The sequence below is a fragment of the Akebia trifoliata genome, chromosome 3 (genome assembly GCF_017979445.1).
Source record: "Akebia trifoliata isolate Shusen 1 chromosome 3, ASM1797944v1, whole genome shotgun sequence".
NCBI lineage: Eukaryota > Viridiplantae > Streptophyta > Magnoliopsida > Ranunculales > Lardizabalaceae > Akebia > Akebia trifoliata.
In genome coordinates, this window is record NC_141377.1 from 35,786,876 (window position 1) to 35,810,005 (window position 23,130).

Sequence of the window (23,130 nt, forward strand, 5' to 3'; positions counted from 1 at the left end):
ACGTTAGTTTGAAAAACATGGGACTATCTTATGGGCATTGGCACCGGCAGTCGGGGATTTACATAACGTTAGTTTGAAAAATATGGGACTATTTCTAATATGAATTAAAGAGTAGGGGCTAATAATCGATATTGTATGTTTTCCAAAAAGTTGAGTGGGTGCTAATCCCCACTCGTCCCTTTTTGGCTCCGCCCCTGCCAATGACCCTTTTTAAGATTTTAAATCTAAAATTTAAAATTTGTGGGCAGAGGCTTGCAGGCAGGAGAGAGAAATTTTCTCTCTTTTACTTCTGTCATTCGAAAACATGCCAAGCGGCTATTGGGCTGTGAGCAAAAATCACTCCAAATTGAGTATTTCTAGACTAAAAGATCCAATAAATCATGTGCTACTTCAATATTATACAGTAAGTGGACTTTCTAAACTGGTGAGATCGATAAAACTAATATGTATTACTTCAATGTTATGTACATTAGTAATTTATGGCTACAAGATCTAAAAAAGTCAGATATCACATGTCTCATTGAGTATTTCTATAAAAAAAAAGTCAGATATCACATGTCTCATTGAGTATTTTTAGGCTACAAGATCTGATAAAGTCCATATTACTTCAATTTTTATCACACATGCCTACTTGGCATTCAAAATAAAATTGTTTTTTATAATTATTGTATCTAAGAAGCTTGAAAGGTGGTTTTCTCTCTTATGTTGGGTGTTTGGAGCTAATCAAGTCTATCCTTACTTCCTTTCAAATCTTGGTTAGGCTCTTTCAACGTTCCAATTAGTGTACTAAAAAATTAGAAACCCTTAAGTTCCTTTGGAGTGATCCTTCTCTAAATGGATCGATTCACTTGATGAATTTGTCAAAAGTATATTCCTAAGGCACTGTAGGATTACAATCCATTGTGTTTGGGACCAACCCATCAGAAAATCTTAAAGGACACTTGTGCACACGTCGTGCACACACACACACATGCACCGTGCTGAGCCGAGCTCGGACTTGGGTTTGGGTCTTAATTAAAAGTTATTTTTGATCAAAATCCCTTTTTAATTTTGTCTTATCTCAACTGTTGATTTGTATATTTTCATTGAACTATTAGATCATAGTTTCTTTTCTTTAACGAGCTTTAGACCGTGGGGGGTTTTTCAATGTTCAGAAATATAACAATTAAGGCCCAAATGTCTCTATCATTACTATAGTGGATCATTGAGCTCTTTTAGATAGCTGAGCTTACTGTCCATAAAACAAATCGTGCTCTACCGTTTGAGAGATATAGAAAAAATCTTCCTGACCTCTCTTATCTTTCTTTTCTATTGTTCTCTAAAACGACATCTTGTTGTTCTACAATGTTCGATTCGATCGGGTTTGACTTAGATCTGCTATTTTTGAGTACACAGTTAAGAAAGACACGGATTGTTGAATCTTGAAAATTAGATGCATGAGATCAAATACATTGTGAATTCATTCCTAAGGGGGCAAATTTGATTTTAAAGACAACAATTTCTCCATGCCTCAGTTACTGATAAGTTATTGTAATTTATTCGTGATTTTTCATTCTACTATTGTTTAGTATCTTTTTGTTTCAAGGACATAAAACCAAAACACAGAACCAAAATTGACAACAATCTTGAGACCAATTTTTCTATATTCTATTTCTAATTTGTTACCTCGAACAAAGATTTCAAAATAAAACATGTGAAATCGGATTTGTTGATATCAAAATCTTGTAATGGAAAGTTTTATTGAAGGTGGAGCCAGAAGATTCTCTTATTCCTTGAAGCCCTAAATGTATTATTTGTTCTCAAGGGAGAAAAAACATAAAGAAACAAACCCTAATTTGCAAAACTGGCTAAAAGCATATGGGATTTGTAGGAACTATATTTTATCTTATCTTGTAAACACCTATATGACATTTACTATATATATGAAACTTCTAGAGAGTTGTAAGGAATGTTTGAGAAGAAGTACGTAATAGAAAATGCGAGAGTCAAAAAATCTGTCGTGAATTTTTTTTAGAATATTTAATTGTTGATGGAAAATCATTTATAGACCAAGTGATTGAGTTTCAAAACATTATTCATGAATTAACTTATGAAAACATTAAACTACCAAAATAATTTGTAGTGTCGTCCCTAACCGATAAACTCCGTGAGAGTTGAATGACTACAAGACCAATTTGAGACAGAAAAAGAAGGACAAATCTCTTTAAGATCTAATTGCTCACATGAAGATCTCATTCAGTTGGAATAAATTTTCTCCTTATATCTACAAATCAAACTGTTGAAGTATGACTCAAAAATCAATTATATCGTTCCAAGTCTATGTATTTTTGGGCTGGGCTTGTAACTTATGTAAGTGACCCACTTATGTGGTACTTCTAAAATGGGTTTTGTTTTCTTTTGTTGTAAGTCTAACTTCAAGTCTAAGTCTTTTCAAGAGAAGAGAGTAAAAAAAGAAAAAAAACCCAAGAGAGGAGAGTTTGAGAAGTTTGGGAAGATTGAGATCTACAAGAATGTGAAGTTAAGTGATAAAGTTGACTTCTTGTATCGATTTGCCTCATTTTCTTCATAGTGAAATCGAGCTCCAACGCTTATACCTCTATGGATGTAACATTTGGGTGAATCATGTAAGATATCGTGTTGTGGGTATTGTGTTCTTATTATTTCTTTGTGTGATTGCTTATCTTCTTTGCATTTTCTACTATTAGTTGGGTTATCATTCATTTCCATTATCAAATAAGGTCTTGGAAGGTGTGACATACAATGTATTTGGTGAAATATTCAATAGGTGTTTGATCAAATTACTACGTGAGCTTCACATACACAACAAGTGGTATCAAAGCTTAGGTTATCTAAGATGTTTGCAATGACAGAAAATGGTACAATGATGATCAGAAGTTCCGATGGGGTGAAGTTTGAAGTAAAACTATTTGATGGAAAATCCAATTTTACATTGTAGCAAATGAAGATTAGGAATATTCTTATCCAACAATGGCTTCATAATTTTATTCGAGGCATTGAAGTGAAGCCAAAGGGCATGTCTAGTGAGACATGTGAAGAATTGGATTTGAAGGCTACTAGTTCCATTGAGTTGCATGTTTCCGATGAAATCATGTATAACGTCATGGAAGAAAAGACAACAAAGAGAACATGGGATAAACTTGCAAAGCTTTACATGGGAAAGACTTTGTCCAACAAATTAATCTTTAAGGACTAACTCAATCATAAGGATGAAGGAGAGACAAGATATCATGGAGCACTTGAATACGTTCAATTGGTATTTTAGTGATTTGTAGAAGGTAGAAGTGAAGTTTGAAGAAGAAGACAAAGCATTGATTTTGTTGAGATCACTTCTTAATTCTTTCAAACATTTTTGGACTAATCTTATATTCGACAATGAGACTTAAGTTTGAGGAGTTGGTTCAAGACCTTATCTCTCATGTGATCATGAATAAGTCAAGTGAAAAGGATACTTAAGGGGAAGAATTCATTACAAAAGATTCAAGTGAGCGATGCCGAACAAAGGAGAAATGCAAATATGAATGGAAGAACTCTATATTTAAATCTAGAAGTAAAAAAAGAAGTAGAGTGTTAATATTACGGGAAGAAGGGATCTTATAAAAGAGATTGTAGAAAATACGAAGCGGAGGTAAATGAAGGGAAGAAAGTTGAGTCAAGCTCAATGGCAAGCATAGCATCGGAAAGCGATGGAGAGCTCTTAACAACATCTTCGGGTAATCTCACCTCTAACTCTTGGATTTTAGATTTTGAATGTACTTTTCATGTGTTCCAATCATGATTGATTTGATTCTTATGAATCTCATGACGGTGGAGATGTTTGAATGGATAACGATGTGGCATGCAAAGTTATTGGAATGGGTATCGTAAAGATAAGAATGTATGATGGGGTTGTTAGAACTTTGGGTAGTGTGAGGCATGTGCCTACACTCAAGAAGAATTTGATATCCTTGGACACAATCGACTCAAATAGGTATTCATTCTCAGTAAATGATGGAATATTCAAAATTGCTAAGGGAGTCATGATGATTATAAGAGTTGAATATGCTCTATAAGTTTTCAGGGAATAAAATTCTAAGTGGAATTGCAATATCCATAGAAAAAAATCCCAGCAAGGATTGAACTCATCTTTGACACTTAAGATTTGGGTATATATGTGAAAGAGCAATGCAAGAGTTACATCGGCGACAATTATTGAAGGATATTGGGGCATGTAAGTTAGAATTTTACAAATTTTGTGTCATGGGAAAGCAAAGTAAGGTTTTGTTGAAGATTGCAAAAAAAAAAAAAAAAAAAAAAAAAATTAAGAGTAAGAAATTGCTAGACTACATTCATTTTGATGTGTGGGGGCCCGCACCTACTAAATCAAAAGGTGGAGCTCGCTACTTTCTCACATTTATAAATGATTTTTGAAGAAAGATTTGGATTTACTCTATGAAGGAGAAATCCGATGTCTTTGCCAAGTTTATAGAATGGATGATTTAAAAATGTGAGTTGAGGACCTTCTTGGAGTTTGAATTGTAACTCGAATTCCTATTTCCAAACATGCCCTTAGAGAATGGAAATAAATTAGAGATGGTGTGTAGATTGATGAGGTGACATCACTAAGTATAAATGAGAGATGATTTGGCGATGAAAAATATTTTCCTAACTAACTTAGTAAAGAATTGAGCCTTACTAAGTGTTGTTTTGCTCAAATGGATTACAACCTTAGCAATCCAACACCATGGCTAAGTTTCTTTGATAAACTCAAATAGAGAAGAAATTCGAAAAACAAAAGTTTTTAACTTGATCCAAGGTTTTGAAAATGAACGGCTGCCAAACTTCCATGTAACTCTCAAACTTAAAATTGGATTTTAACTGTGAAAAATAATTTATTTCTGGGATTTTTTTTCCTAAAGTTGATAGAAGTTTGAAAAGTAATTCATTTGGGGATCATGTTTTTGCATGCCACAAGTTAAGCCTAAGGATCTTAGTGAGATGAAATCTTTACTATCTTAGTAAGGCTAGTCAACTGGTGAGGTGACATAATAACTTAGTAAAAAATAGAAAGAAAAAAAAAAGATGAATCATGAAAGGGTTGGTAGAGACGTTTGATAAAGTTGGTAGTGCTCAATTAAAAGCTCTTAAAGAATGGAAAAAAAAAAAATAGAGATGGTCTGTTGATTGATGAGGTGGCATCCCTACAAAAGACTAGACTGACCAAAATGGTGGTGACAAAAATGGAGACACAAAAGTGACAAAATGATGGAGTATCACGCCCATTACCATAGATGCGTCTGGGGAGAAGCGAAGTCATAATAATAGCTCAAGTGAAAATGCCAAAGTAGTCTTAAAAAAACATAAATTTTATCCCTATCCTTCTCAAATTAGAAATACATAAGGAATATTTCTTATTCGTCTGCCCTAATCAAGTCTACACACGGAGATTTTGTCATTTCCATTAGAGCTCCGATTGACGGATATTTTCACTGTTGTGTTTGTCATTTCCGTTTCCATTAGAGCTCCCATCGAAGGGGATTTTCGCCGTTTCCATTAGAGCTCTGATCGACGGGGGTTTTCGTCGTTGTGTTTGTCGTTTCCATTAGAGTTCCGATCGATTGTGTTTGCCGTTTTCATTACAAGTCTGGTCGAAGGGGATTTTTTCCGCTTTGTTTGTTGTTTCCATCACAAGTCTGATTGACAGGGATTTTTCCATTGTTTTGCCGTTTCCATTATAGGTTCGATCGACATCATACATTAAAAATCCTAAATTTTTTTTTTTTAAAAACCAGTTTTTTTGTTAATTTGTTCTTAGTTTATTTACCTATCAAACAATTCTTTTTTTGTTGGTTTGTTATTATTTTATGTACCTATCACAGAACAAAATATATAATGTTATGATTGGGTTCAGATTTGTGGCTATGGTTATTATGTTTAAATGATGTTAAAATATAAATGAGATGTTATGCGGATATGTTATGTATATATGATGTAATATTGATGTTGGATTGTGTATTAAGCAAGTATTTTTTTTTTTCAGAAAAATTTTATATATCCATTTTTAAGAGAAAATATTATCGAAATTTCTATAGAATTATAATTTTTTTTTATAGAATTATAATTTTTTAAAATTAAAATAATTATTTTTATAATTTTTTAATAAAAATTTATTATATTTATATATATTTAGTATAATTATATATTTATAATGGTACTCTAGTCATTTTTGTTGCATTATCAGCATTAAGGGTATTCTGGTCATTTTATCCTAATACAACAAAATCCAGCAGTTCTACTAAACAATAATTACTAAATTCTGATAAACATCACAACACTTTTACAAGATTCTATCAAACAAGTTTTTTAGTATTCTAACTTTTTAAAGCTGTTTCTGACAATAGCTTCTTACAATTGAATCTAACAACAAATTTTGGCTGTTGTATTAAACGGGGCCTTCTTTTTTGTGCATCATGATAATAATGATAGTAGTACGAACGAGCATATTTCAAAGACTTGTGATTTGGCAATATAGCATGACTAGTATTTCATGTATGAGAGCGGATCCTTTGTACCAAAATAACTTTGAACTGGGTTACCCACTTCAAAATTTTGAAGAAACCCTCTTCGTTACGTGTAGTGTGCCACGTAAATATAAAGTGATAACATAACATTTTGAAATTGAGAGTTTAGAGACTGTCCATTTTAAAAGTGTTGGATTGTGATTTGTGCCATATAAAACATTCATTTTTTATTATTTTCTTTTCTTAAATCAGATCGACACCATGAATAAAATGAACACATACTTGTTGTTTTGAAAGTTATGTGCTAAGTTGATGTACCAATGGAATGAAGCCTGGTGTACTGAAAAATTACTAAAAACTTAAGCACTTAAATTACTTCCAAATTTTCATGAAAAATGTTGAAATGACACAATATTTATTGCGATTCTCACAACTCTGACAAGGGATGTGCACATGATCATAGATGTATTTCCTTGTGATATGAGTAAAAATCATCTATGGTTATGTATGCACATCCACCTTAGAATTGTGAGAATCATAGTAAATCTTGTGTCACCTCAAAAGTTATCAATCACTTTTGCTTATTTAATACACATGGTGTCATGCCAATGTTTCATCAACTTAGCATATTACTTTCAAAACAGCAAATAGTGCCGATTTTGTAAATCAACCTTATAGCGAAACTCAAAAACTCATGTACGTCGTAGAGACATTCCCGTTACATGATAAGACCTACTTGACAATCACGTGGTCACTAATACACGTCAACACTCCACGTCATCTTATGCATTAACAAAATTTGATTTCTAAGCTTTTGATGGCAAAGGAGAAGAAAAATCCTCAAACCCCTTTGTTCAAGTGCTGATTTTTTTCCCTTTGTTTGAGCGGAAAAGATGAACACAATCGATTTACGATCTATGTTCAGAAAAGACAACCCTCTCCACCCTACCCTGATTCAGATCTGGAGGACAAACCCCTTTGTTCGAGTGGAGAAGATGAACAAACCCTCTCTTCGCACTACCCTGATTCATATTTGGAGAAGAAACCCCTTTTCTCGAGTGGAGCAGATGAACAACCCTCTCTTTGCACAGTCAGATCTGGAAGAGAAGAGAAGGGTTTTAAAAAATCAAAATTTTTTTAATGCATAAGATGATATGGAATGCTGACGTGTATTACTGACACGTGACTTTCAGGTAGGATTCCTCATGTAATGGGAACAGTTTTTGCTCCCAGCCCAACAATCGTTTGACATGTGGTACAAATAACTCTTGCCCCGCACATCCTTTACTCTCAGATTTATTTTTTAAAATTTCAAATCTAAAAAAGAGTAGCTGAGCCTACATTGATTATCACATGGACAATCCAACAATAAAGTCTTCTAGATTTCATCAAAATATTTTAGTTATTTTGTTATCGTTGAATTTTATTTTTAAATTCGGGTGTTTGGTAGCTGTCCATTTTCCTTCTAGATTTTATCAAAATATTTTAGTTATTTTGTTAACGTTGAATTTTATTTTCAAATTTGGGTGCTTGGTAATTATTCATTTTCAACACCTTGGATCAAGTTCAAAAAACAAAAAAAAATTTGAATATGAATATTTTCATGAAATCTAGAATTCTGTGTTGTTGGGTTGACAATGTGATAATCAATGTGGGCCCAACAACTTTTTTCTAAGATTTGAAATCTTAAAAAATAAATATGTGGGCAGAGCGCAAGAGATGTCATTTGTACCACATGCTAAACGACTTTTGGGCTGTGAGCAAAAAATCCCTCATCTCATCACGTAGATGAGTGTTTGAGTTTTATCGTGAGGTTGAATTACAATATCAGCACTCAACAATAAATCTCTATCGATTACTATTGGTGTGCCTGAGATGTTATTTTCATTTGGATTTTGTTAATGTATGGCCTTAGGGCAAGTGCATTTAATATATATATATAGTTTGGAATTTGTATTTGGACTTAGTACCTTAGGGCAAGTGCATTTAATATATACTTTGGAATTTGTATTTGGACTCAGTAAAAGGCTGAATGCTCTTATAGGGGTGGGACGTTACTGTATCGTGATTTGTGACTACTTTTTTAAGCCCTCAATAGTAAGATAATGGGTGATGTTTTACTCATAGCCCAACAACAGTTTGACATGTGGCACGAATGACATCAGTAATAGAAAGAAAGTTTCCTTTGTCTCCGCACGTCTTCTGACCTCAAATTTATTATTTTAAATTATTATTTTTTCTTTGTATAGAAGGGAATTCAAACTAAATTGCGCACACCGACTATTCCCTCCTCCCCGAACAAGACTTATTGAACGGTCTGTGACCACTAATATTAGGAACGATTGAATTCGATCTTGAAACCACAAAGGGAACAAACCTCTTGACTTCGAAGTCTTACCATTCGGCCACCTATCTAGTGATTAAAATTTAGAAAAATGCTGGAATGACATAAGGAATTTACTGACACAGGGAATTTACTGTGATTCTCACAATTTTGACGTGGGATGTGCACATACCATAGATATATTTCCTATTGATACGATTAAAAACCATCTACGATTATATATGCATTTTCACGTCAGAATTATGAGAATCACAGTAAATCCTATGTCACCCCAGCACGACTCTAAAATTTAAATCTTTAAAAGAATTGTTGAGCCCATATTAGTTATTACAGTGACAATTCAACGAGACAGTCTTTTACATTTAATGAAAATATTCATATATAAATGTATATAATTTTTTTTTTCTAAATATCAGATAGAAAGTTATCTTTTCTTTCAACATGGCTCTCATTTCTGATGTCATTCACGTCACATGTCAAACTATGAGCCAAAAATCCCTATTAAGATTATCGTTAAAGATTTTTTTAACCAAAAAAAACATCGAATTCCACGACATCAGTCTTCTTCTCTATAAATTGAGAGTTCCGGTCCCTAAAGAAATCCCGAAGTGTCTACTTGTTCTCTGTCTCTCTGCTTAACACAATTAGTCTACCACCATGGATGCTTCATCAGTTACAGAAGTCAGTAAACTCAAAGTGTTTTTCCTTCCATTTTTGAGTCCAGGCCATATGATACCTCTGGTAGACATAGCCAAAATCTTTGCTAGGCATGGGGTTAAAGTTACCATCATCACCACCCCTTTCAATGCCAAACTCTTCAAAAACTCCATTGATCTAGACATCAAATCTGGTTACCAAATCTCACTTCACTTACTTTACTTCCCAGCTGCAGATGTCGGCTTACCTGAAGGAATCGAAAATTTCAACACCGCCAAAACCCCTCAACATTCACAAAAACTTTATTACGCTCTCAGACTTCTCCAACCTCAGATTGAGAAATTCATCCGAGAAAACCACCCACATTGCATCATCACTGATATGTTCTACCCTTGGACTAATGACCTCGCTTCCGATCTTGGAATCCCGAGGATCTATTTTGAACCCTCTAACTTGTTCTCTCAATGTGCAATCGATTCAATCCAACGCTACTGTACAACAAGTAGTGACGATAAAAAATCCACCTCATCATCAGATTTTATATTGCCAGACCTTCCTGATGAGATCAAGATGACCAAGTCTCAAATCCCTGAACACCTAAGGATTCAAATTCCTTATACAGATGTCATAAAACGGGCCCGTGACTCAATTCCTGGTAGCTTTGGTTGTGTGGTGAACAGCTTCTACGAGTTAGAGCCAGCTTACGTTGATTACTTCAAGAAGTTTTTGAACAGCAAAGTGTGGTCTATAGGTCCAGTGTCTCTTATAAGCTCTAACGAAGATACGGTCTCTGATGACAAGGCCAAGAGGAATGGTAGTGATCATGAAAGTAGTGAACTAAATTGTCTGAGTTGGCTCGATTCAAAAAAACCTAACTCTGTTATCTATGTATCATTCGGTAGTTTGGCAGGCTTTGGTAGGGCACAGCTTCATGAGATCGCTTTTGGTCTTGAAGCTAGTGGTCATCCATTTATATGGGTTATTAGGAAACCCGATATTAGAGATGAAGAAGAACAAACGTGGTGGTTACCAGATAGATTTGAGGAGAAGATGAAGGAAAGTGATAAGGGTTTTATCATAACCACGTGGGCCCCACAGTTACTGATCTTGGAACATCCAGCAATCGGAGGGTTCGTGACTCATGCAGGATGGAATTCTGTACTTGAAAGCATAGGTGCGGGTGTACCAATGATCACTTGGCCTCTCTACGCTGAGCAATTATACAACGACAAGTTGGTGACTCAAGTTTTGAGTATCGGAGTTCCAGTGGGTGTTGAGAATGAGATATGGAGTGACAATATACCAGAGATAGAAGAAGAGAAGGTAACGGTGACAAGGGAGAAGATAGAAAAGGCGGTGATTGGGTTGATGGACGGTGGAGATGAAGTGATGCAGCAGATTAGAAAGAGAGTAAGGGAGCTTGGAGAGATTGCTAAGAAAGCTGTGGAAAAGGGGGGATCATCTTACAACAACATGACTCATCTCATCCAACAGATTAGGCTTTACAGCAGGAGCGATAATTGAGACCCAATTAGTCGATTCCCTGCACCCCGTCTCATGGATTTTGTATGTGCGTTATTATTAATTAGTTTTGTTTTGTCTTTAAAAATAAGTAATATTGTTCACCTTTGTCGTAGAGAATGCAAGAAAGCTGTCGACCTTCTTTAGGTAGAGTTATTCTTGAGCATAGGATCTCCCTTAGCAGTTGGTAGACATTATATGTATGGATGCTTCTGGGCATACCTATGATAAGTTATAATCTTTTTATTTCTAATTAGGGATCTGCTTGACCCCTTTACAAAAAAAAAAAAAAAAAAAAACTTTCTTGAAATCTTTCATGTGTATTTTTATAAAATAACCTTCAATATTAAAATCCTTTAAAATAATTTGATTTGTAGAAAGACTAAATCCTCTTTTTTAAAATTGACTTTTACCGACAACAAAATGGAAACACAAAAAATTTCAACAAGTCAATCACAAACAAAGAATCTCAGAGCAACTCTAACTAGTCTCTATATCTCTATAGTTAGAGATAGAGACTTTCGAACCAAACTCCAACTGGTCTCTTAATTTTTGACACACCCTCTAAATCACTATTCACATCTTTAGAATTGGAGACAAAGCAAAAAAAAAAAAAAAAAATGGTGCTAAGGTGACACAAAAGAAGACACAGGGGTGACACAATGACGTGATGGCACGTACATTACCGTAGACACTTTTCCATGAGATACGAGTAAAAAGCATCTACAGTTACGTGTGCGCCACCATGTCATTTGTGTCACCTTTGTATCTCCATTTGTGTCATTCCAGCATTTTCCGAAAAAAAAAAAAAAAATAGAGATGGTTTCTATTTCACTATTCATCTTATACAAATACCAATTGTGTCATCATCATTGTACATACATGCTATTCTTAATTTTCTTTTTCAATAAAAAAATTTGTTTTAAATATAATTTTTGACTCTTATTTATTTTACATTATTATTATTCAATATCTTTAATTTTTTATCAAATATTTATAAAAATATTTTAAACTCAGATTTAATCAATTGTTCAACTACATTCGACAAAAAAAATTGTAATAAAAATAAGTTTGATCATGAATATTCATTTTTTTTTCTTTTTTTTTTTTGTAATTTTTTCCTTTGTTTTGAAATATTGAGTTTTGAGATTTTATTAGACTTGGAGGGCACTTTTAAATTATGATTTGGAATTTGGAAGCACAAGTCTTCTTGGATTCGACTGTTTACATGGGTTAACCAATCACGAGTGACTACACAGTGGTCTCCAATTTTTTTGGCTTTATCACTTGGCAGTCCTATTTAATCAGAAGCTACTTTGGGTCTACTTCATCAATAACCCAAACCTATTGATTGAAGGGTCCTGAGTCAGTGTGATCTTATTAATTAATGGCAAAAAAATGAATGGTGGACATGTAATTTCTAATGAAACAGTCCAAATTAATTTGATCATACAGGTCCTTTAATTAAATAATCGAATCTGCTAATGACAAAAAGATGTGTCAGTGTCGCATATTGTTACATCCTGTTTGATGTGTAAGTCTTGCAACCAAGTTTTTGTATGGGATATACTTCATGTTCGATGTTGGATGTACACATCCAATTAAATGTAATTTTCATAGAAAATTTGGGAAAAGAAGAGAGTTGTTTAATCTTGTTCCTCGGGATACACAACTGCACATCTTTTATGACGATGTACAGTTGTGTATCCCGGAGAACAAGATCTATGGTTTTGGGTCCATGCCACGTCAGTCGAGTATTGACCCTGTGATGACTTTCTAGTTAGAAAATCATCCCTCTTTAAAAATATGTTGACATCATTTATTTTTCTAAACTGATGAAGTTTTCATGATGACCTTTAGTCATAAATCCCTACTGCCTAATCGTGTCTGCCAATTGGGATGGCTTTTGAAGAGAATGGATTTTTACTCTTTAAAAGCTTCACTTACGTGACAACTATATATTTAGATTGAAGATTACCTGTTTTGAGACTAGAAATATAAAACCAAGGGGTTTTCTGTTAAAGGTTGAAGATGAGTACTGCATATGCTGTCATTGATTTTTTCAAAAAATCTTCTATTGTTATTGAAGTTTAAAGATTGATTTTTTAAAAAATCTTCTATTGTTATTGAAGTTTAAAAATTGAAGATGACTGATGTTGTTGGGGATAAAATCAGAGGTCTTATGTTGGAGGTTGAAGATGAGGGTATATACATCATTCAATTGTCTATATGAGAGAAGACCTAGGTCAAGAGGGCATGTTATCATTTGAAAATAAAGATGTATCTTTGATATCGACCAAAAGTGATCCATAAGATCTGGAAAACGAGAACAAATGAATGAATGTAGTGATTAGGGAGCGGATCCTCTGTGACAACTTTTTCCTACAGCGTTTTTAAAGAGTTAAGAGAGTTCTATGTAAACTGCACAGAGAAAAAAAAAGCACACCGTTGAAAATGGGTTGAACAATGATGGGTCAGTGACTTTCCATTTTGGAAGTGTTAGATCATATAGAAAACAACTTATTTTTGAAGTTTTTTTTTGGTTAAATCAGATCAAAGAGTTTAATAATAGAGGACTATGGTTTTAATTTTTGTTAATGTAGTACCCTCCCTCCCCACTAGAGATAAATTGCTACAGAGTGCAATTTTGGAACTTCGACCAATACGTGTATGCGCATATGTACAAAATCTTTACTATTATCATAATTAAGAAGTCCGTCCAATGTTTACTATTATCATAGTTAAGAAGCAATGGGATGATGTATATTATATAAATCTGAAAAACAACAACAAAAGAAAGTAGGTAGCGATTGGGATTTTGAAACTTTAACCTGCAACATTTACTATTACTAAAATAAGAAGTAGGTGTAATATTTACTATTATTATAAAGAAAGTGGTTATTATAATTAAGATTACTATTACTAAAATTAAGAAGTAGTCAAGTAGGTGCAATATTTACTATTATTATAAAGAAAGTGTTTATTATGATTATATGAAGGAAGGTGGGATGTGCAAAGGTATATTTTATTATAAAAATCATCTGGAAAACAAGAACAGAAGAGGTAGATATCAAGTGCGATTTTGAAACTTTCACCCATACTGGACAAACGCAAATGTTCAAAATATTTACCATTATTATAAGAGAGATTCTATAACCACACCAATTTTTGCTAATCCCACCCTAACTCAGTAAATCACCAAAGACACATCTTGGAGTGGTGTTAGCAAAAGAAAGATTGTGTGTGGCACGTATCAACCATTTTGGAATGGATAATAAGTCCATAATTTACTAATCTAACCCTAAATGAGTGTAAATATCACTCTTTTGGAGGGTAAGATTGGATAAGAGCATATGAGATAAAAATTTAGGAGAAATCTAGAGAGAGAAAGAGAGAGAGAGAGAGAGAGTGTGTGTGTGTGTTACGTACCAACCATTTTAGAATGAAGAATTAATCCTTTATTTGGGTACATTCCCTGATCTTATTGTTTCTTTTATTATGGACATTTTACCCTTAGAAAGGAAAAAATTCCTATCTTTTAAAATTTGAAAAATGTTATTTTATTGGCCCACTTTAGAAAGTTCTTTTTGACAAGTCAACGAGAGAAATAGTAAGTTTTTAAATTTCTAAAATTTAACCAATCATTAATTTCATCAATCAAGTAAAAAAAAATGAAGAAAAGCGGAGAAAGGAAAAAGGGTTAAGGTTGTGTTAAGACTCTCCCATAGTGTAATCTCCTTTACTTTTTTTTTTTTTTCATCTTCAACTTTTCTATTTTAATTTACTTCATTTACTATTAGCTTTACTTTTGTATAATTTTCTTTTGGACTAAGTACAGAAAGGAGAAGACCAAGATGTTACGGTGGTGTAAAGAATGCGTGACTCAACTGGAGAGGATCGAGAGTTCGATCTAGGTAGGTTATGACTCTCACAATATAGTTTAATAATGAGGAAAAAAAACATGTCATATATAAGTATATATATATCTATAGAGGGAAATGTTCGGCACCAAACATTTTGGCCAATCATTTTTGTCCTATATGGGTAAGAGGTTTTAGAATGGGCTGATTTTTGGTGAGGATGATCTCTACCGTTAGGAGATCATCATCACCAAAAATCAGCCCATCCCAAAACTTCTAACCCCATCAAAAATGGTTTACAAAAAATGGACGGTCCACGATTTTTCAACTTGTAAACATGGGGTTAGAAATTTTGGAATGGGCTGATTTTTGGTGAGGATGATCTCTTATTATGATTGTGTGGATGCCATGATTGAGACGATCACTTCTCATGATTTTGTTTAGTTGAATAAAAGATAATGGAGTGTGTTTATGAGAAAATGATGGTGTAATAACAAGGCATAGGCACTTGGGTGTAAGACCTGCAAGTCCTCGAGGACGATCCTAGAATAGAGTAGTTACTGTTTGGCAAGACCAAGGATAAAATGGCTAAATTAATGAAGGAAACAAACATATTCTATGATTATTTTAATATTTTCCATGTGTTGACGTGGTTGTGTTACGAAGATTCTTATTGCATATATACCATGTGTGAAGTATTCGATTTATATTGTTTGATATTTATTATTATTATTATTGGATTATATATATTGGGTGTCATGTTAATCCTATTGTACTTCACCGCTCATTGACATTTTATGTCAAAACTTTCAGATTCGACGAGGACATATTATGGGTGTAAGATCGTCATCGGAGATTTGATATGTTTTTCTTATTTAAGTTTGATTTGCTTTCTTGATTAAGGGTGTATGAGATTTTTGGATAATTTTTTGAAGTTATCTTATGCTTATTGGAGTTTGTGTTAAACTAATTTGATGAATAGATGCGGTGGATACTCATTTTAGAGACTTTAGTTATTAATTGACTTGGAAAAGTTTCTCTTTAATGTTGTTGATTTAATTGAACATATTTTACAAGAATGATTGTAAAATGCTCATTTGTTGTCAAAATGACGTAAAACCACTTGGAACAATTCTATAACTCATACATGTATATCCTTATTTTTTTTTTTGGATTGTTACAAAATTTTATTATAGTTTATAGTTAGTTATCTTAGCTAATGTTGTTAGTGGACAACAAGAATGAAAAGGAAACGTAACCTAATTTACAACGTCGTACTCCCTGCTTAGATTTCATCTTGGGTTTTGATTTTTTCAGGATTAGCTTGTGGAAATTAACTTTGATATAGCTTTGGTCTCATATCATTGTATGATAGAAATATTTATTCCTGATTTTACCATCCAAACTACTAAACATGACTACAGAGAATTCATTGTGTACCACAATTTTTGTAAAAATATTTCACATGCCAAACAATTATTTTAAAATCCTTTTCTAATTTTTCTTAGGTTTCACATTTTAATAACTTCTATAGAATCTAATATCTCTACATTTTGATTAGAATTGAATTGTGTGGAGATTTTAGAACTCAAGCAATAGGTTGTTAAATTCTAATTTGTGCCACAACCTTGTTCAGTATTTTCATACCAGAAAAATAAATATTTTCTTTGGTGTAGTATTTTTATATTGTGGATATTTTGATCATCCTTCTGAATTAGGTGTTACATTAAATTTCGATAAAAATTGAGTAAGTTATGAAATTTTGACTATAAGTGTGTTGTTGGTTTGTCCTATATGAATGTTTAAAAAAAAAAGAAAAAAGATTAAGATGATGATTTTAGTTAGGTCCAAAACATATTTTTTTAGTCGATGAATGTAAGTGGATTACTCCTAAATCATCCCTAGGTCACAAATCACAATTCAAATGATGGAAATGAGTTGGGTCGCAGATCTTGAAACTTCGGGTGTGACATCAATGATTTCAGACTTTAATGGAGAGCTTGGTTTTGCGGGTCCAAAGCCGTCTACTTGTTTTTTACTTATCATCGTTACTATATATGTAGTGATGATTCTTTTTTTAATTTACGTTGATGAAATTCTCATCACCGGATATAGTGAATCATATCTTACTCGTCTTAGTACTGCATTGGGCTCTTTATTTGCAATGAAAGACTTACTTAAGGTGTTTGCATTATTTACTTGGCTTAGAAGCAACTTTCTCTGGTAATGCTCTGCATCTAACTTAAAAAAAGATAACAAGTGCGATTTTGAATCTTCCACTGACACATGTACAAAATATTTACTGTTATTATAAGAAAGGTTTTATTGCCACACCAACTTTTGCTAACACCACCCCAACTCATAGGTAAATCACCAAAAAATTGGCACACATTTTGGGGTGGTGATAGCAAAAGTTGGTGTCAAAATAGAAGCTCTCTATTATAATTAAGTAGTAGATGCAATATTTACTTTATTATAACTAAGAAGTACGTGGCATGTGTATTATAAAAATCAGGATTTATGCACGATTAAATATTTTATCATTAATTTAAATTTATTTAAAATTTTTAAATAAATAATCTAAATTTAAATCATTTTTCATTTGACCTACATAATGGCTTTTTATAATTTAATATAATAAATAAGGTGATTTTGAAGATAATTTAATAAAATGATATTTTTATAATGTTAGTAAGCTAACAAAGTAGGTATAGAACTAGCTACATGGTCCTGAACATTAATTTTATGTTACTTACGTATGATTTAAACTATTTGTTAAGATGATTTTATAAATAACATAAAAAAAGATATTTTGTAATTTTACAAACTATTAATCAGTGTGATCTTCTTAATTAATGGCAAAAAAATGAATGGTGGACATGTATGATCAAATTAATTTGGATTGTTTCATTAGAAATTACATGTCCACCATTTATTTTTTTTTGCCATTAATTAAGAAGACTGCACTGACTAATAGTTTATAAAATTACAAAATATCTTTTTAATATGTTATTTATAAAATCAAATGGTATGTTGATTGATGAGGTGGCATCCCTAAAAGACAAAAAATTAGACGGACAAAAATGGAATTGCTTCCAGTTTTTCCGTTTTTATAATGGTAGAGGATTTGTCTTTTATAGTTTGTATTAATCATTTTTGTCACCTTTGTGTCTCCGTTTGTGTTGGTGGCATGCACATAACTGTAGATGTTTTTTACTCATATATCGCGGAAAAGCGTCTAAGGTAATGTGCACGGCACCAGGAGTTTTTGTCACCCTTGTGTCTCCCTTTGTGTCACCCCAACACAATTCTTTCCATAATTAGTTGAGTGCTGATTTTTGAACTCAACTTGATAGGGGGACTCAAAACTCACCGACGTGGCATGAGCAAAGAACCATAGATTCTATCCCTCAGGATACAAAACCAACCTGCTATCCACAATTATGTATCCCAAAGGTATAGTTGTGTATCTCAGGCAAAAGAATCTATAGTTCTTTGTGCATGATACGTCAGTGAGTTTTTGAGTCCGACTGTTAGGTTGAATGCAAAAATCATTAGTCTTATTAGTTATACGTGTGAAAGTGAAACTAAACAAGCATGAAATACATATGCTTTGGAAGAACCAATAACTTCATTTTTGTGCATCATGATAATAACATCATCTCGTGTATCCATTGTCTCCCAAGAATGGCATTATAGGCTGAGTCCGAGTTGATCACTACAAACCTTGTCATGACCATCTTTGATTCCGTCATTACAGGGAGAGTAGTTTCGCCTATCGAGCTACTAGAAGCCCCGTTAAACCTGAACACTATGGACTGGGTCGAGAGTAGACTTTCTAACACTCCCATCTTTTTTGCTACCTCTAGGAAGAGGATGTCCACTACACTTCCAACGTCTACAAGGATTCTCCTGAGGTTTACATTTCTAATTGGAAGCGCTATGAGGAGCACATCCAGATGTGGCACAGTTGTCCCTCTAAGGTCGTCTTTTGTAAATACTATCGCTTGTTCCCCTACTGCTGGACTTAGTCTCCTTTCCATACTTACTCCCGAGGTGATTCGATTAACACTAACCTCATGGAAAATCTTTCTGAATCGTGCACCCCCGAGATTGTGTATACTACTCTGCGTCCCTTAGGTTCATGATGCCTATCTCCAATTGGCAGTTAAGGTCGTAGCTTTCGGTTTGCTTTCCCCGGGGCCTCTCGCCCTCCTCTAGTTGTAAAGGCCACATACCTCCTGAGCTTTTCGTCCTCGATCATATCTTATATGATATGTCGTAATCTGTAACAGTTATCAGTCGCATAGTCTTCAGTTCCGTGATACTCACAATACGATTTTCCGGGCTTCCTTCAATAATCCCGAGGTAGTTAGACGAAGTCGGGTCACTGCATATGTGCCTTAGTATTACCGATAGCTTTTTATTGAGAGGCATGTACACCCGCCCTCTCTTCCACCTTGACTGTTCTTTTGGTTTGTGTCGTCTCTTCTTGTTACCCCCATCTCTCAACTCAGAAATTTCTTTCTAGGTTACCTGTCCTCCCTCGCTGTTAGCCACGGTCCGTGCTCCCCGACCCATGCTCTTTATCGACTCTTCCACCAAGATATACTTCTCCACCTTCGCATAAAGGTTTTCAAGTCGCGTGGGGTCAGACTTTATTAGTGACTCATGAAACCGTGTTCCAGGAATGATTGTTGCCACATAGACTGCGCATGTGGTCGCCTTGTCCATTCCTTCAACGACTATAGCTTTTGTCTAAAATCGGGTGACAAAGGAGCATATACTCTCGCTGACCTCCTGTCATAAGTTGAAAAGAGTCTTTCGTAAGTGGACAAACTATCCAACGAACATCTCCTATAATTCAGAAAAACACATTACCGACCCAATTGGCAACTCCTAGAACCATGACATAGCCCTGTGCCTCACAGCGGACGGGAAGAGTTTACAAAGCAAAGAATCGTAGCCCTGGTACAATACCATCTGACTGATGTACTGGTGGACGTGGTCCATGGGATCCTTCGTTTCATCGTATGTCTTGAACTTCAATGGGTGGAACGCTCTAAGAGGATCCGAGTTCATTATTGTTGGTGAAAACGACGTTCCCCTGAGTTCCCGAATTGCATTTTGAGCTTTCTACCCAGGGTCCCTTCCTCGATCTTCATCCCTTCTTTTCAACATCTCCCCTAGTCATAGGATTCTGGGTTTCAAAACTTCCTTGCTCATTTCTTGGTGTTGTAGAATCTACAGTCCGATCAACCTCAGTTCTCTATGTTGTGTGGATTGTATGCCCCTGGCTTCTTTCTCCTTCTAACCCTCCTCCATTTTTAGTTCCCTCGCCTAGCCTTTGCCTAAGCTCCCCGTTTTCTCTTCGTATTGTCGTGATCTCGTTATTTTACTTCTCCAACTCCCTGCGCATCTCCTCTCTCATTTTCGTTAACAAATGATACATTACAAGCATTGAATCCTGTGGTGATGGAGGTGGATCTGTAGGTAGGGGGTTTAATAGTTCTCCATGCGCTTCGCTTTTAGTTCTCACCATAATGATCGTTTTTCTCCATGTAAGTTTCCAACGGACGGTGCCAAATTGTAGAGGTGATTTTTTTTACTCTACCTCGAAATCTCCCTTTAAAACTATTAGCTCGATGGGTAGCTTGTTATAAGATCACTCCGACGATCAAGTTATAATCTTAGAGAAGATTTTTTCTCACACTTAACATGAGTTGCAACTTGGTATTTATAGGGGTCCTGATTGACGGATTTCCCTAGATATTCTCAGTGATTTCTCTCAGAGTTGTTAACCTACTCTATGACCTGACAGCTGCAGGAGTTGCAACAACTGTCAGTTTATGCTGTCAACTATTACATATGTCCTATCAGTTTTGTGTTGTCACACCTGTCACGACAACCCTAAGTGATTCGACCTGTACTTTCAACTCGATACATTTTCCTCATAACTCGATGGGTTGGTATCTATTGCTCTTAGTTGCTGTGTGTCAATAGTTCTGAGAATTAACCTCTACAGTGTCCATACCAAGTCAATCGAGTATTGATTCAGTGAAGACTTTTTAATTAGAAAATCAGTCCTCTTTGACATCATTTATTGTTCTAATAGTGCTTATTATGATAAGAAGTAGATGCATTATTAACTATTATTATAAAGAAAGTGCTTAATTATGAAAATGGTTATTATAATAAGAAGTTGGTGCAATATTTACTATTATTATAAAGAAAGTGCATATTATAATAAAAAGTAGGTGCAGTATTTACTATTATCATAAAGAAAGTGCTTTTACAATTAGGAAAATGATGTGGTGGCGCCACCTTTGTCTCCGTTTTGTCACCCCAACACGACTCTTATAATTAAGGACCAATGTGGGATGTGCAAAGGTATATTTTATTATAAAAATCAGGAAAACAACAACAAAAGAGAGATGGTGAATGGGATTTTGAAACTTTCACACACACGTGTACAAACGCAAATGTACATAATATTTGCCATTATTATAAGAGAGATTCTATTGCCAAATCAATTTTTGCTAATCCCACCCCAACACAGTAGTAAATCACCAAAAACACACATAATGGGGTGGTGGTAGCAAAAGAAAGAGTGTGTGTGTGGTACGTATCAACCATTTTAGAATGGATAATAAATCCCTTAGTTGCTAATCCCTAAATGAGTGTAAATATCACTCTTTTAGAGGGTGAGATTGGATAAGGACATATGAGATAAAAATTTATAGTGTCACGCGCCCTGCTAAGATTTCATCTTGGGTTCTGATTTTTTTTAGGATCACATTTTGGAAGTTAACTTAGATATAACTTTGGTCTCATATCATTGTATGACAGAAATATTTATTCCTGATTTTACCATCCAAACTACTTAACATGATGTACCTCTGTATTCTTGTAAAAATATTTCACATGCCAAACCATTGTTTTAAAATCCTTTACTAATTTTTCTTAGGTTTCACATTTCAATAACTTCTATAGAGTCTGATATCTCTACATTCTGATTAGAATTGAATTGTGTGGAAATTTTTGAACTCAAGCAATAGGTTGTTAAATTCTAATTTGTGCCATAGTGCATCAACCTTGTTCAGTATTTTCATACCATAAAAAGAAATATTTTCTTTGGTGTAGTATTTTTATATTGAGGATATCTTGATCATCCTTCCGAATTAGGGTGTTACATTAAATTTCTATAATTTTTTTTTTGACTAAAGGTGTATTTGTTTGTCCTATATGAATGTTTAAAAAAAAAAGATTAAGATGATGATTTTAGTTAGGTATAAAACATTTTTTTAGTCGATGAGTGTAAGTGGATTACTCCTAAATCATACCTAGGTCACAAATCGTTGTTCGAATGATGGTAATGGGTCGGGTTGCAGATCTTGAAACTTGGGGTGTGGGTCCAAAGTCGTCTACTTGTTATTTACGTATCATCATCAATATGTAGTGGTGATTCTTTTCTTACTTTACGCTGATGAAATTCTCATTACCAGATATAGTGAAATACATCTTACACGTCTTATTACTGCATTGGGCTGCAATGAAAGACTTACATAACGTGTTTACATTGTGTTCTTGGTTTAGAAGCAACTTTCTCTGGTTATCCTCTGCATTCGACTCAGAAAAAGATAACAAGCGCAATTTTGAATCTTCCACTGACACATACACAAAATAATTACTATTATTATCTGAGAGATTTTATTGCCACACCAATTTTGCTAACACCACCCCAACTCATACGTAGAATTTGCACACATCTTGGGGTGGCGATAGCAAAAGTTGCTGTCACAATAGAAACTCTCTATTACAATTAAGTAGTAGTTGCAATATTTACTTTATTATAATTAAGAAATACGTGGCATGTGTTTTATAAAAATCAGGATTTATACATGACTAAATATTTTATCATTAATTTAAATTTATTTACAAATTTTAAATAAATAATCTAAATTTAAATCATTTTTTCATTTAACCTAGATAATGGCTTTTTATAATTTAATATAATATATAAGGTGATTTTGAAGATAATTTAATAAATTGATATTTTTATAATTTGTGTAAGCTAACTAAGGAGGTACAGGGCTAGCTACAGGGGTTCTGAACATTAATTTTATGTTACTTACGTATGATTTAAACTATTAATTAAGATGATGTTATAGATAACATAATAAAAGGATATTTTGTATTTTATAAAACTACATATCGTTTTCTCAAATTT

General features: G+C 33.9%; 1 pseudogene; it reads left to right on the forward strand.

Moving 5' to 3' along the window:
• The first annotated feature begins 9,470 nt into the window (after positions 1-9,470).
• LOC147406626 (UDP-glucose flavonoid 3-O-glucosyltransferase 7 pseudogene) lies at positions 9,471-11,178 on the forward strand (annotated as a pseudogene).
• The last annotated feature ends 11,952 nt before the right edge of the window (positions 11,179-23,130 follow it).